This window comes from Rhinoraja longicauda, chromosome 1 (genome assembly GCF_053455715.1).
Source record: "Rhinoraja longicauda isolate Sanriku21f chromosome 1, sRhiLon1.1, whole genome shotgun sequence".
Classification (NCBI taxonomy): Eukaryota; Metazoa; Chordata; class Chondrichthyes; order Rajiformes; family Arhynchobatidae; genus Rhinoraja; species Rhinoraja longicauda.
This window is the reverse complement of record NC_135953.1, coordinates 84636090-84652199: the sequence shown is the minus strand read 5'-3', so window position 1 is coordinate 84652199 and position 16110 is coordinate 84636090. Positions and strand designations below refer to the sequence as shown.

The following is a 16110-nucleotide window of genomic DNA, read 5'->3' as shown; positions in this document are numbered from 1 at the left end:
AACTGTCAGTGCGCAACAAGACCATGAAGCATGATATGCAGCATAATAAAATATTGGATTTAATTATTTGTGGAATAACGAGACAAATGCAATTATACCCCAACAGCCATGCCATATATTATGCGCAAAATCAAGATAATTACCTAAATATGAAAGCATTGAGTAAAATTGAAAATGCAAATTAGAAAACTATCTATTCTAACACTAGATACAGGGAACTGTTTCAACTATTCCAACTGCAGTAGTAACTTTATGGATCTATAAATCTCATCCATTTATCAATTTACAACCTTTGAGAATTTGGTTTCATTCAATTAAGTTATGTTCCAGAACCTAAATTATACTTTATATATAATATCTATATATAAATAGAAACATAATTTGATTTATATTGAATATGTGTTATTCTTTTGACCAGAAAAATCAATTCTATTTAGGCTGCACAAAATAATTGGTTTAAAACATTGGTTTAGCCATGCACATATGTAGCAGATACACATAAATAAAATTGCAGGATTCAGGGTCCAAAATGTCTGAAGAAGGGCCTTGACCTGAAACATCACCTATTCCTTTTCTCCAGTTACTCCAGCTTTTTGTGTCTATCTTCAGTTTAAACCAACATCTGCAGTTAGACAATGGACAATGGACAATGGACAATAGACAATAGGTGCAGGAGTAGGCCATTCGGCCCTTCGAGCCAGCACCACCATTCAATGTGATCATGGCTGATATTCTCAATCAGTACCCCATTCCTGCCTTCTCCCCATACCCCCTGACTCCGCTATCCTTGAGAGCTCTATCTAGCTCTCTTTTGAATGCATTCAGAGAATTGGCCTCCATTGCCTTCTGAGGCAGAGAATTCCACAGATTTACAACTCTCTGACTGAAAAAGGTTTTCCTCATCTCTGTTCTAAATGGCCTACCCCTTATTCTTAAACTGTGGCCCCTGGTTCTGGACTCCCCCAACATTGGGAACATGTTTCCTGCCTCTAATGTGTCCAACCCCTTAATAATCTTATATGTTTCAATAAGATCCCCTCTCATCCTTCTAAATTCCAATGTATACAAGCCTAGTCGCTCCAGTCTTTCAACATATGACAGTCCCGCCATTCCGGGAATTAACTAGTAAACATACGCTGCACGCCCTCAATAGCAAAATATCCTTCCTCAAATTTGGAGACCAAAACTGCACACAGTACTCTAGGTGCGGTCTCACTAGGACCCTGTACAAATGCAGAAGGACCTCTTTGCTCCTATACTCAACTCCTCTTGTTATGAAGGCCAACATTCCATTGGCTTTCTTCACTGTACCTGCATGCTTCCTTTCAGTGACTGATGCACAAGGACACCCAGATCTCATTGTACGTCCCCTTTTCCTAACTTGACACCATTCAGATAATAATCTGCCTTCCTATTCTTACCACCAAAGTGGATAACCTCACACTTATCCACATTAAACTGCATCTGCCATGCATCTGCCCACTCACACAACCTGTCCAAGTCACCCTGCAACCTCATAGCATCTTCCTCACAGTTCACACTGCCACCCAGCTTTGTATCATCTGCAAATTTGCTAATGTTACTTTTAATACCTTCATCCAAGTCATCAAGTTACTTCCTACACATCCAGAATTACATTTTATTTAACAAATCACAAGCCGTTCAGAAGACTGGTAGCTAACCTTAAACTTCAGAAATGATATAGTGGTTTAATTTGCTGGTATTCTTCACTATTGAGTGAGCAATGATAAGCAAGAGCTATTTATATCTATTATAACTGCAGATAAAAGAAGCTTGTCATATGTTTCATTGGATCAAATTTAACAGAGATATACTCTGATCTCCAAGGCTCCTCCAGATTGACAGCACACTTTAAACAAACTAATGGAGATTATTTTGGTAAATAAGAACCATGTGGTTCAGTATCATCCAACCTATCCTCCTGATAATCATCAGTATTGTAAGGAATATTAGAAACAATATTCCAAGTGCAAACTGTCATGTATTTAATGGTCCAGTCTTAAACCCTACTTGCCTTCCCATTTGTCATTTAACGATGCACAAATGTAAGGGATATCAACTCTCGCCCATTTTGCTCCCATTTCATAACATTTGAGGAAGGTCTGCATTGTCTAAATATTTGGCCTGAAACTTTAACTCTGTTTTTCTTTCCACTGATACGCCTGGCCTGCTGTGTGCTTCTAGCACTTTCTGTTTATGTTTTGTCTTAAGAAGTCGCAATCCCAAAAACACTGACCACATTGAAGGATGTCTGTCATGCACAAAGGGCCAATTCCCTCACTTAAAGCAATTAGCCTCCCATAGACCAAAACACAAAGCACTGGAGAAACTCAGTGGGTCAGGCAGCATCTGTGGAGGAAATAAATAGATGGCAATTCAGGTCAGGACCCTTCTTCAGACAGATTGGAGGAGGTGGGAGAAAGGTGGAATAGAGAGGTGGAGACATGACTAGCTAGCTAGTCTTGAAAGGTCACCTGTCAACTCCATCCACAGATGCTGCCTAACTTGTTGAGTTCCTCCAGTACTTTGTGTTTTGCTCAAGATTCCAGCTTCGGTAATTCCTTGTATAACCTTCCTTTACGCTCAACCAAGATGCTATCTACTCTACACACAAGAACACTAGAAAATAGGAGAAGGAGTAGGAGTAGACCACTTAACCCCTCAAATCTGTCCTGCCATGCAATATGATCATGGCTGATCTGCCCTAGGCCGCCTTCTTCTTCTGAGCCTGTTCTACTAGCCTTGAATTAAAAAATACGTCTACCTCCACTTTAAATATCTCCAATTATCTAGTCTTCACCACACTCCTGCGTAGAGAGTTCCAGAGGAAACTGTAGAGATACAGCACAGAGACAGGCCCTTTGGCCCATCGAGTCCATGCTGACCAGTGATCACCCCATACATTATCACTCCCTATCACTATCCTACAGACTAAGGACAATTTAACCAGATTTTAACTGAAGCCAATTAACCTATAAACCTGCACGTCTTTGGAGTATGGGAGAAAACTGGAGAAAACCTGTGCAGTAGCAGTCAAACTCTGTATAGACATCACCTGTAGTCAGAATCGAATCCAGATCTCTGCCGCTGTAAGGCAGCAACTCTAACACATTGTATCCTTGAATATTTTATTCTGAAAGTTTAATTAGTTAATGAATGCCCTCTTTCAAATTATATTGGAAACTATAAAAAGGATTGGTCCCAACAGTGAGCATTGTGATTGGTTTCACTGAAGACTGGTGCAAAATGGAACTCCACATGAAGCCCAGTTCTAATATAGTCCCATAAATAAACTTCCTTTGTGTACAAATTCAACCACTTTGTTGTCCAAAGTAAAACATGACAATCTTCTCCAGTTGCCTTCCATGCAACAGTCCTTTCGCAAAGTAATCTGTACAACATCAACAGAACTGACGTCATCCACTGCCTTGGTCAGTTCTTCAAAGAATCCAGTCAGGTTATTGAGCCAGAATTTTGATTTCCTGAAGTTGCGGTGCTTTGAAGCTCATTGTGCAGAATGGAAAGATCGCCAGCATGATGTCGAAGTAGTGAGTATTAACACTTCAAGCTTTCCACAGAGTATATCACTTTGACTGACTTGATTCAGAAGCTGGCTATGAAATAGAGACATAAATTCCAGAAAATAGAAAGCTGTTGTTTGATACAGCTGGCTCGTTTACCATAAATTCTGAGTAGGGTGGCAACTGCTATGAAAAATCATAAATCAGAAGCAACCCTATACTGTCCAAGTTACTAGCCAGCAGCCTATATTGCTGTAGTGAGTTAAGCTTCTTCCAGATGCTAATCAAATTTAATCAAATGTTACTATTTGGAATGAATTTACAATGTTGCCAGTATCAGGGGTCATTGATCCTCAAAATCACCAATCGCTACATCATTAATATTAAACATCTAATTAAAAACTATAACAGGTGATAAAGGGAATGCCAACTATAAGTAGAGCCTATTATAAAGATGGTGAAAAATCACATAAAGAAGGGTTTATGTAAAATTGTGAAGCCAAATAGAAAGAAATGGCTCCTGATTGGGCCTGATGCACTGTAAACATGGTGTAACCATTGCCAGGTTATTGACATGTGGCAAATGCTACAATGATGACAAATTTATGAGGGCAACTGAATTTGCAAAGGATTCTCCACTCTCTGTCTTAATTGACAGGACATGACATGAGTGCATGCAAGTGATTCTAACCTGTAATCTTCTGAGATATGGATCATATATAACAGGCATGTAAAATATTAGACAGTGACCACCAACGATATCTTGACCAAAGTCCTCCAAGAATAAGCTAACCAGTATCTGCATCCTCTTTCAGACCAACATATCTAGCTTTGAGGTTTTATTTACACTGAGCCTGTCCAAAGGCTTGACCACCCAGAATACTAAAATGAACACTCTTCTTCGAGCTATGTTGCAGCAAGAGATTGCCAGCAGGATGTACTCAGAGTCTCCTTGAAAAAAGTGTAACATCCCAACTATTCTTAGGAATTCCTGCCCTTGACTCCAGGGCTCTGCCCAAAAAGTAGACGTAGCACTTTTGCACTGGGATTATTTTATTTAAAATAGAAAATAATAGCTGGCAAATATAGCAACACCCAATAAAACAGAACCAATTGTCATATATACATATATATTTTTTAATGTGCTAATCATTTTCTTGTTTCTTCCTCTAGTCTTATCTAGTTGTGGATTACTGACATCTCTTCAAAGAATTCTCAACACTACTCTGTAAGTGAATGCATCTGGTGGGATTAATGTCTCCTGGTATTGGTATCACCCATGTTTATGGTGTTAAAACCACAATCAGGAGCGTCATTTTTTAAATATTTCGTTCTGGTGAATTTTTCTGAAGACCTCCTTGGGGACCCAATTATAATGAATTCCACAGCCTGTCTGGAGGCGCAGGGTGACATTGGGCCAACGCCTGGAAGTGAATGCATTCCATCGGGATTTCCCCTCACTGACATCAACAAAGCAGGTCCACTTAGCTCCTTTACACTCAATTGCTCCCTATTCAGATCTGCATAAAAGTGCCTTTCAGAAAATGAACCATCTTCTGAAAGTTTCCACTACAGCATGAACACATTTGTGTAAATACCGAACAAGTAAGTCAGAGACACTTGAGGTTACTTTTGCTTTAAGATTCAGAGATTAGGTTTAAAACATGTTGATTATCTTTTAAATAATAAAGGGAATTCAGACTAAAGCTCAGGTTGAGGATGGAATAAAATGTAATTTATTCAACAGCAAATGAGGCCATGACGATTATTCTATTTTGCGCTAAAAAACGTGAGTGAATGTTAATATGCATTTGTAAAATTTGTAAATAAACAGATCAATTATTACTCTGCAGGGCTAATATTGATACCAAAGTCAGCAGAAGGTGAATAACCTCAAGTGAAAAGCAGTGCGATGGGAGCGTAGATTTAAATGTGTAGGAAGGAACTGCAGATGCTGGTTTACATGGAAGATAGACACAAAATGCTGGAGTAACTCAGCAAGTCAGGCAGCATCTCTGGAGAAAAGTAATAGGTGACGTTTTGTGTCGAGACCCTTCTTCAGACTCAAAAGTTGCTGCCTGACTAACTAAATTACTCCAGCATTTTATGTCTATCTTCGGGAACATAGATCAGTCTTTTTCACAGCATCAATTACTCCTTATAGTAGATGGTGAATCTTCCATATACTGTACATAACAGCTAATTTTCAGGTAATCTTAAACCCACTGAACTAGTGCGAGCAGAAGAATCCAGTTCAGAGGCCTAGAAATTAATTTAACGTGATTCATACTTATTTCAACAGATTTTTGATCAAACCATAGAAACAAAGAAAATAGGTGCTCAAATAGGTCATTTGGCCCTTCGAGTCAGCACCGCCATTCAATATGATCATGGCTGATCATCCAAAACCAGTACCCTGTTCCTGTTTTATCCCCATATCCCTTGATTCCGTTAGCCCCTAAGAGCTATATCTTACTCCCTCTTCAAAACATCCAGTGAATTGGCCTCCACTGCCTTCTGTGGCAGAGAATTTCACAGATTCACAACTCTCTGGGTGAAAAAGGTTTTTCTCATCTCAGTCCTAAATGGCCTACCTCTTATTCTTAAACTGTGACCCCTGGTTCTGGACTCCCCCAACATCAGAAATATTTTTCTTGCATCTAGCCTGTCCAATCTCTTAAGAATTTTAAATGTTTATATAAGTTCCCCTCTCATCCTTCTAAATTCCAGTGAATACAAGACGTCGATCCATTCTTTCATCATATGTCAGTCACGCCATCCTGAATTAACCTGGTTAACCTAAGCTGCACTCCCTCAATAGCACGAATGTCCTTTCTCAAATTAGGAGACCAAAACTGCACACAATACTCCAGGTATGGTCTCACCAGGGCCCTGTACAACTGCAGTGGGACCTCCTTGCTCCTGTACTCAAATCCTCTCGCTATGTAGGCCAACAGCTTTCTTCACGGCCTGTTATACCTGCATGCTTACTTTCAGCGACTGATGTATAAGAACACCCAGGTCTTGCTGCACCTCCCCTTTTCCTAATCTGACACCATTCAGATAATAATCTGCCTTCTTGTTCTTGTTACCAAAGTAGATAACTCACATTTATCCACATTATACTGCATCTGCCCATTCACCCAACCTACCCAAGTCACCCTGCAGCCACATAGCATCATCCTCACAGCTCACACTGCCACCCAGCTTTGTGTCATCCGCAAACCTGGAGATGTCACGTTTAATTCCTTCGCCTAAACCAGCCTCCTCTATTAAATTTCAGAATCGAGCCATTCAATTTAGCCATTGCTTCTTTATTTACATATTTTCTAAATCAACATTTTTAAACATCATTGTAAGTTATTTTAACTTTGCACTACTGTAAACCTATTTCCCAAAGTAGAACAATGACTACAATGCAAAATAATTTTCCAAGGAACATCCATGGGTTTATCATGAATAAAGACAATTTTGTCAAATTAATTTGATCTTTATATGTTTTTATACCATTGCTTTTATCAAATTGCAAATGCATAAATCTTACAGGATTGCTTATATTTGCAATCTTAAGCAAATGTTCCTCAGTACTTTCAGTGGGGAATTCTGAGAATTGGATGTCTGCCCATTTGTTCTTGCTGCTGATGCACCCAGGGAGTGAAACATGACACAGATCCACTTTTGTGCATTTTGCAATTTGCCCTTGCCATCTATTGCTCATGTGCTGTTTAGTTTTAGTTTAGTCTAGTTTATTGTCAATGTGTATTGCCAAGGTATAGTGAAAGGCTTTTGGGAGGAAACACGGAGCTACCAAACCCAACCTTGTTTGAGTTTTTTGGAACTTTTGTTCCATAGAAGCTAACTACCTTTTGTGGAAAAGATATAAAATTCTCGGCTTAGAAATCTGCATCAGTACACATGCGCGGCATCAATGTGGTGTGGACTCATGGATGGTGTCATTTGGAATAAAGTCACAACTGATGAACTAGTTATCCCAAAACTGTAATCTTCCCAATTTGTCCAAATCATTGAGTATGAATAAGGGTCCTAACACAAAACGTCACGTCTCCAGAGACATCTCCAGAGATGCTGCCTGACCCGCTAAATTACTCCTGCAATTTGCGTATTTTTTAATCCAAATTTACTGTTACATTATGGTGATGTGAATATTACAAAAAATGATTGAAATTTTTGTTTTTAATATGAATATGTGAGCATTGTATTGAGTCACCTGGGAGTTCTGCCTCGAAAATGAAAGAGGTGGGGCAAAGGACACATAGGGTAATTGTATTTAAAGGAATTAATCTGAAGAGTCATTTGGTATTTTCAAACTCCACACTTTAGGTGAAGGTTAGTCACAAACTGATGAAGAATCCTGACATGGGGTATTTTTTATACCATTGTTGTGAGATATTTACCTGTTAAAAACAACAGTCAATTATCTGCAAGAATTCTCATCTTGGCATTTTACACTTCAATGTTCTTCATCTCTGATTTTCCACTCATTTACTTACAGAAAGCAAATATCTGTGAGCTGTGAATGAAATCGTGGAAGGTTGTTGCCCTTGGAGAATGATCCATTTCCTTTAGAAAAGGTTTTCTCCCCTGGTTCAGTAACTTTGACAATGAAGTGTTACAGGATTAAAGGTCCTTACGCATAGTTCACCTCAATTGACCTTTCAATATGTTTATCAGGGGGTAGTTTCTAGTATTTTTCATTGCCTCTGTTATGTAGGGGGCATTATGGCAAATGCACATATGCAGATAAATAAAGGCAATTGAATCTCATCTTGCAATCCAAACTTGGTGCCAGCGTTGATGGTACTTGCATTGTGCATCTGTGCTCATATTTCATGGTTTGTGTTGAATTCATTTTCCATTTTATAACATCCCACCCCCTCCATGACACACTGGTCAACCTGAGGAGCACCTTCAGCAACAGACTGATCCCACCAAGGTGCAGCACACAACGCCACAGGAGATCCTTTGTCCCTGTGGCTATCAAACTGCACAACTCCTCCCACCTCTGTCGTGGGGTAGACTGACTCCCTCCCACCTCTGTCGTGGGGTAGACTGACTCCCCCCCCACATCTTTGCACATTCCTCCTCCTGGACTTTTCCGCTCGATAATTAGATTTCATGTTTGTGCAATATTACATATGTGCTGCGCCATAAATGGTCACTTAGATTTCATTATTAATATAACGCCTGTGACACTCTCAATGCCTTGTAACTGTATCTTTTGACTGGTGGCAGACCAATTTCCCTCTGGGAAAAATAAAGTTGTACCGTATCGTAACGTCACGCGTGCAGTCCCTCTGAATGATTGACACAGGAAGTGTTGGGGCAGACTGTCACGAGCACAAAGCTCATCAAATCTCTGGAACGTACACTCTACACAATACATCTGGGCCATGTGGCCTGTTGGAACAGGATGGAATGCTTACCATCCTGACCATCCCTTCCCTTGCAGGTTTATAGATGTATCTGGCCTCATGCTCATATTCAGCATTAACATCAGCTAACCACTACTGCACCCCATCTCACTCCCCATACACAACACTATTTCATGGCACAAAAGGCTGGAGCAATCCAGCACCTCTGCAGAAAAGGAATAGGTGACGTTTCGGGTTACGACCATTCTTCATACTGATTCAATCTGGAGAAGGGTATCGGCCCAAAATGTCACCTATGCCTTTTCTCTAGACATGCCGTCTGACCCGCTGAGTTAAACCAGCATCTGCAGTTCCCTCCTATATTGTTTCATGACAACCTGGTAAAACATATCACCACCGGCCAAATTATATCTGACTCTAAAAATGTGTGATAGAACTATCATACTCATTTCAATGCAACTGCTGCAGTCATGATGTTTGTGATCTTCATTCTGGCAATTCTATTGAGGCTTTCAATCCATTTCAATAATCAGGAACATTTTGGGCATGTTCCAAACTTTGGAAATCCTATCCCTTTCACTCCATGTATCTTTGTTCAATGTCACTTCATCTCATGGACGACCTCTGTATGCCAACTGCGTCATTATGTAATGACCACGTATAATCAACTGTCTGCCGTCTGATAATGGCATTCTTTCTGTTCTTCAAACCAAATTCTAAGTCCAAGAGTCTGCTGAGGAATGGTCATGATGGAGGGAGGCAAGTTTCTGTTTATTTGCATTTTTTTAAATTTGAGTTATTTCAATGTGTTTGATTGATTGCGAATAAGTGTTTCCAAGTGCTCTTAATTTTTAAACTTTACACAAATTTGTTTGCTAAACAGAATTTCACTGTATCTTGGTACGTGTGAGAATGAAGTACCATTGAACCAATAATTTATCAATTTAGCTCAATCATTGATTTTTAATAATGTATGTATCTAAGTGCTTATGTATACTGATACTTGTACTAAACTGTATACAAAAATGAATTTCACTCTACCTCGGTACATGTGACAAAAAAAAGTACCCGACCATACCAAAGTACCATACCATAACTTAATAGTTTTTGAATGTGAATATAGGAATTGCTTGATGATCAGTTAGCCAACAAGCCTGGCTGAACCTGCCGTAAAAAGATTTCTATTGGATATGTTATCAGAAGGCCTATATTATACTGAGCCTCATTGGTCAAGTCAGGGCTGGTGCTGTTCAGAGGACTGGACAATGGAGGAATTGTCTGATGTTCAAGCATGTGTAATGTGCAGGCGAATGGCAAGTTCAGGGGACTCCTCACCTCCGTGAAATCCCATGCCATTCTCTAAAGATGGTGCAAAGTCCAACCATCATTATCGATAATAATTAATACTCTGATTTATTGGCCTTATTTGTTGATGAACGGTTATAGAAAAGAATGACTACATTGATCAGACAGATGCAATGCTTCTCATAATCCAACAGGTGGCATTCACATATAAGCCAAGGGGATTTCTCTCGGAGTCTGGAAGTTGTGTAGGTTTAAATATTTTTAGCATGATTATCATGATGGCGACTGATCTCCCAGCATTAATGCGGCTTACATCTCATAAGATCGATTGCAATGCCACGTCTAAATATCTAAATCAAAGTTCTATGTTAAGACATCCTTGTTTATCTCCAGGAAGTATGGATGTACAGTCAAATGAAAGCTTTGGTTTTGGTTTTGTTGATGTAGATAAGGGGTGTGAAAATTGACCATTATCTTGACCGTCTGAGATTAGATATAGGATCATAGTTGACAGTTGCAGACATGAAGCAGTGACGTGTCTTCCTTGGTCTTCTGGTGCTGGCAGGTTATCATCCATTCCCACTCTAGTAATGTGCATTTGCAAATTCATGTCACTCAATCTTTATATGCTGAGTAACAAAATATAGCTTTGCAACAGAGTTATTCAAGTAAAACATAACCTGCCTCAGTCAAACCATTCAACAACTTCATTTGCCCGAGCCACCAAGAATGTATACTAGGTCACAAGAGTTGCCAACATCATGCAAACACAGCCACAACAAAACACCATCAATTGAGCTGCAGCATCCAAATAGGCAACTGGCCAGCATTCCAGCGTAAACATCTACTGCACCAGCAGTTGTCTTTTCCTGCACGTGCGATAATTTACTTGTGCTTTGTCAGCATTAAATTATAAGCTACATTATCGAGGCTTGTTTAAATCATTTTAGGTTGGAGTCGCTGAGTTTTTGTCACACTCTTGGTATGGAACTGGGACACCTGACAAGTTTGTCCGCAATTGATTTGCACGCTGTAGGTAAAGATTGGAGGTGTGATTGAAGAATTTCCATCCTGTATCCCTTATATTTAAGAAATTTTCTTCTGAATATAATTGAACAATAATTACTGAATAAATTACTTTTTCATTCACTTCATTGTTCAATCAAGGGGATTCTTACGAATAACCTGAGGTTCATATTATTTGGAAATATTTCCAAATTGCAGCAAAAACCTGTTGTTACTGATTTATAAATGTAATTTATAATGGCTTTGAAACCATGTTACTCAGCAATACATAAAACTGATAACATTGCTACATGAATACATTGACAAACATTTCAAAACGGCATTACTAAAACTCTCATTTTGTTAGTTTGTATATATATTTGTTGTTCCCAAAACGGTACACTATAGCATGGCAATTTTAGGCCCTCCTTACTCACCATTGTCCTGGGGTGTGCAAATAGCACGTTTTGTTCAGGTTGGTGCTATATTTTTAAAGTTATTGACATTTTAAACTTTAAAAAATCACTTTTCCACTTGCCATTCCCATCAGTCGTGTTCAACGTCACAATGGGACCTGCCCGATTGACGGGAGTGGCGGCCAATGAAGGGGGGGTGTTCCCAAGATGGCCACCGGGGGCAGGATCCGCCAGAGTGACAGGAGTGCCGGCAAATGAGGGGGGGGAGAGGAGAGCGGAGGAGGCGGGACCGACCTACTGCTCAGCTACTAAAGAACCTTTGCAGGCTTGGGGTGATAAGGGGGTTGAGGGGGGCATGGAGTGGGTGAGTGGGCAAGTGTTGGGAGGAGTGGGGGAAGGGAGGGTGCTAGACCAAATCAGGAGGTTTGGGCCCAACGGCTCCACCCTGTTCCCGTTCACTTTAAAACATTACCTGAAGTTGATGAACATATCTGCACTTAACAATGCAGGAGAAAGAGGTTTCGTGGGTTTAGAGGTGGGATGGAAGACAGTTACCAGTGGAGGCCAATTCACTGGATGTTTTCAAGAGAGAGTTAGATTTAGCTCTTAGGGTAAACGGAATCAAGGGATATGGGGAGAAAACAGGAACAGGGTACTGATTTAGGATGATTAGCTATGATCATATTGAATATGCGGCGCTGGCTCGAAGGCCCGAATGGCCTATTCCTGCACCTATTTTCTATGTGTCTGTTTCTACCCCTTAAATCAGACAATTATGCTCCAGATGTGGTCTCACTAGTGTCCCAGATAAAGGAAAAACAATCTTCCTTTTTATGAATCCAATTTGCAAGCAATAAACAACAGCATTCTGTTTCCTTTCCTAATTGCTTACAGCATCTGCTTACCATTTTTTTGTCAATGTGGCATTGGGACATCCAGATCCCTCTGCATCTCAGAGCTTTGGAATCACTCACCATTTAGTTCATAGGTCTATTTTCTATTTTTCCTGTGAAAATGGACAAATTTGCATTTTCCCCACATTATATTGGATTTGCAAGTTCTTTGTCCAGTGTCGAAACCAGAACAAGAATTTAAAGATGGAGTTTGCATGTTCTGCAATGCTCTGTATCATAAATGACAACACATTTAACAGGCAAGTTATCAAGGGAAGGTGTTAGCAATGTACTTAGCAAAAAATGTTCCAATGCTGTGTTTACATAAACTTTCTCTGACCGAAGATACTGTCCCAATCTCATAGTGAAGTTGACCGAGAGATCAGAGCAGCATTGCCGTGGTTCTGTAAATGTCCTCTTCAAATGTGGTTCAGGAGTGAGGGGAGAAAGGGTGCATTCACTGAAGCTTCTCTAGGTGTTTTATCCACATTGACACATAATTCCATGTTTTTTTATGATGACATTCCATCACCAAAAGTGTGATGAATGAATTCATCGACACTGTGTCACTCCCTCTCGCTCCCCAACACACACACACACACGTGCACGCACATGCAATGCACATGCACACACACACACACACGCATACACGACTGGAAATGTGAGGATCAACTGTTGGGAGACTATCTCCACCATGCCAACTGGAAATTGAATGAAACTGGGATCTTTTTCTATAGTTTTATTAGGAAAAAAGTGTGTCAAAAATGACACTCCATTCATAACCTTGGTTTATAATAACTAATGAACCTGTATTTCTTTTGAATAATATCACCACCAATGACATTGGAGTATAACAGTTGCTTTTGCAGTTCCAGCTCTGGAGACAAGGTACTGAACCATCATATTAACATTTCAACAACTGCGAGCTTAGTTTACAATCTGTCATCCTTCAACTATTTCAGTCCTTATATAGAACCGACTCCTGCCAAACATCTCTCTAATTACAATCTTAGAGTGTAACATTTGTTCTGTGAAAATATTATTGTAGCAATACTCGATATTGTTCTTATTGTAACCTGTTTAACTCTATGAAGATGATAGTGTTGGTTCCACAAATTGCATTTATTCAGGGCAGTATTTTGGAAATATTCTGCAACGGAAATAACAGTGGTAACGAACAGGTATGAATGAATAAAAAGATTAAATAAAATGCAAAATTAAAATAATGGTACTGTAAATTGGAATAAGTATCTATTACTTTTCAATTTTGATTAATCGGGGGACAAGGTCATAGATTTTGAAGATTATCAGAGGAAGAAATTGCTTGACTAAACCCTATGATATACACCATGTTCAGAGTAAAACTCAGTATTAAAGACCCTTCTCGCCATTATAGTGTTCCAAATTATATATAACCCCTGAACCATGTTCTTATAAAGCATAATTTAAATATTTTAATGTTCACCTGTAATTTATCCTCAGTCACATTTTATATTAAATTTTCTCTTTATTTAAAAAAGCTTGATACAGTAAAAGATTATATTTTTCATCGGAAAGATTAAATCTTGGTTCTGAGATGTTTTAGCTGCATACAAGTTGCCGAACAAAGGGATTAGGAGATGTGTCAGCTTTGTGTGAAGCTCCCTCACAACAAATTCTGTTGTGAAGTCCAAAGTGATGTGGGGAATAGAATAAGCTTTGAATGTCTATAAACCTCCAGAGATTTGTTCCATTCCAGAACTAGTGGAAGAACTTGATTTTGTTGCAGATTGCTGGGGTGAGAGAGTGATAGTTGGCAACCATTGGGAAAGGAAGAAGGAGAGGGTTGGGGAATGTAGGGAGAATTCGGCCTGGATTCAAGGGCATTGGGAGGAATGAACTGACATCAAAGGAATCACAAATGGGCCAAGGCCCAACATAGTGTTGGGATCTGCACCTGCAGAAAGGGGGCTTAATCACGGTAAGGAGCATAGAAGGTTGGAGAAGCATTAAGGAGCTCAGTGCCTTGGGCTCCACACCAGCAGGTAAACCTTGACCACTATTAACTAATATTGAAGCAGGCCTCAAAGAACCCGTTATGACCTACTTCTGTGCAAAAGACTATTAACAGACCTTAAATGCACAAAAGGACATTTTTTTTGTTTAACGATTGACATTTAAGTCAATTCACTCATAGAGTACAATACCTTTGTGCTCTATTTAGTGTGCGGCACAGTGGCGCAGCGGTAGAGTTGCTGCCTTACAGCGAATGCAGCGCCGGAGACTCAGGTTCGATCCTGACTATGGGCGCCGTCTGTACGGAGTTTGTACGTTCTCCCCGTGACCTGCGTGGGTTTTCTCTGAGATCTTCGGTTTCCTCCCACACTCCAAAGATGTACAGGTATGTAGGTTAATTGACTGGGTAAATGTAAAAATTGTCCCTCGCATGTGTAGGATAGTGTTAGTGCGCGGGGATCGCTGGGCGGCGTGGACTCAGTGGGCCGAAGGGCCTGTTTCCGTGCTGTGTCTCTAAATCTAAAAAAATCTAAAAATCTAAAATCTATTCTGGGAATTTCAAGACTTATCTTTTTCCAAAAGAAGTCATGTGGCGCTGGAGTAACTCAGTGGGCCATCCGTTGAGTTACCTCAGCACTTTATTTCTTTTTTTTGTAAATCAGTATCATCTTTTTCAAAAGAATGCAGTGACACAAGTTGTCCTTGGACGGTAACATGAAATGAGCAATGATTTTATTATCCTTTCCCCTCAACACACACCTCTCCTCAATCCCTCCCCTTGCCAACATATGAGTTATTTTATCCCATTGAACTCATTCTTTAAAAAAAGCGAGGAGATAAAGTAAATGGCCTCTTTCATCACACAACTATTTTTAACTTCAGTGGAAATATCATCTAAATGTAGTTTGCATAATCCTGTGAACATATTGGGATGCAATCCCTTAAATGAAGCATTAAATATTTTATTAATACCATTAAAGCTGTCCCTCCTGGTGACATTCTACCTCTGGGTGATTGGAAGTGCTTTCACCAAACATTCAAAGTAAATTTATGATATTAATTATAGTTGCTTGACTTCATTGTCCACTGCATGAACTGAAGGGCTTAGGCCATTACTTCCATTTCAACAATTTTAAAACTCAATGAACAAATAAAATTACAGAGTACATGTTCTTCCCACAACTGTGTTCAAAAGTGCTGTAAAAAGAGTACCATCAGCTGTGATAACATACCTGCCATGAAATGGTCCCAAGGTTTGTGCAGTGAGGGCAAGTTCCAGAGGAGCAGAGTGTCACAGCAGGGGGAACAAGGAGAAAATGAAAGAAAAATTATTGTAATGTGTGGACTACATACCAAGGTTATGCATCAATTTTTCCTTCATATATAAATATTGTACAGTTATCTCAATATTTATTCAAGTAAAGCATGTGCTTGGAATTTCTGAGGGAGTTCTCCGGCTGAGATCAGAGAGACCACCAGAGGAATCAGCATTTGCAGCTAAAGAAAGACAGTTTCCCAGTTCTCTGAGGTTGGTGCCTAGCTATCGTTGAATTTACTGCAG

At 39.7% G+C, this 16110-nt stretch overlaps 1 protein-coding gene across 1 annotated transcript in view; it reads right to left on the bottom strand.

The window, feature by feature from the left end:
- LOC144592024 (collagen alpha-1(XXV) chain-like) overlaps positions 1–16110 on the bottom strand; it is a 323132-nt gene that overhangs the window by 155940 nt on the left and 151082 nt on the right. The gene's annotated exons all lie outside the window — the stretch shown is intronic.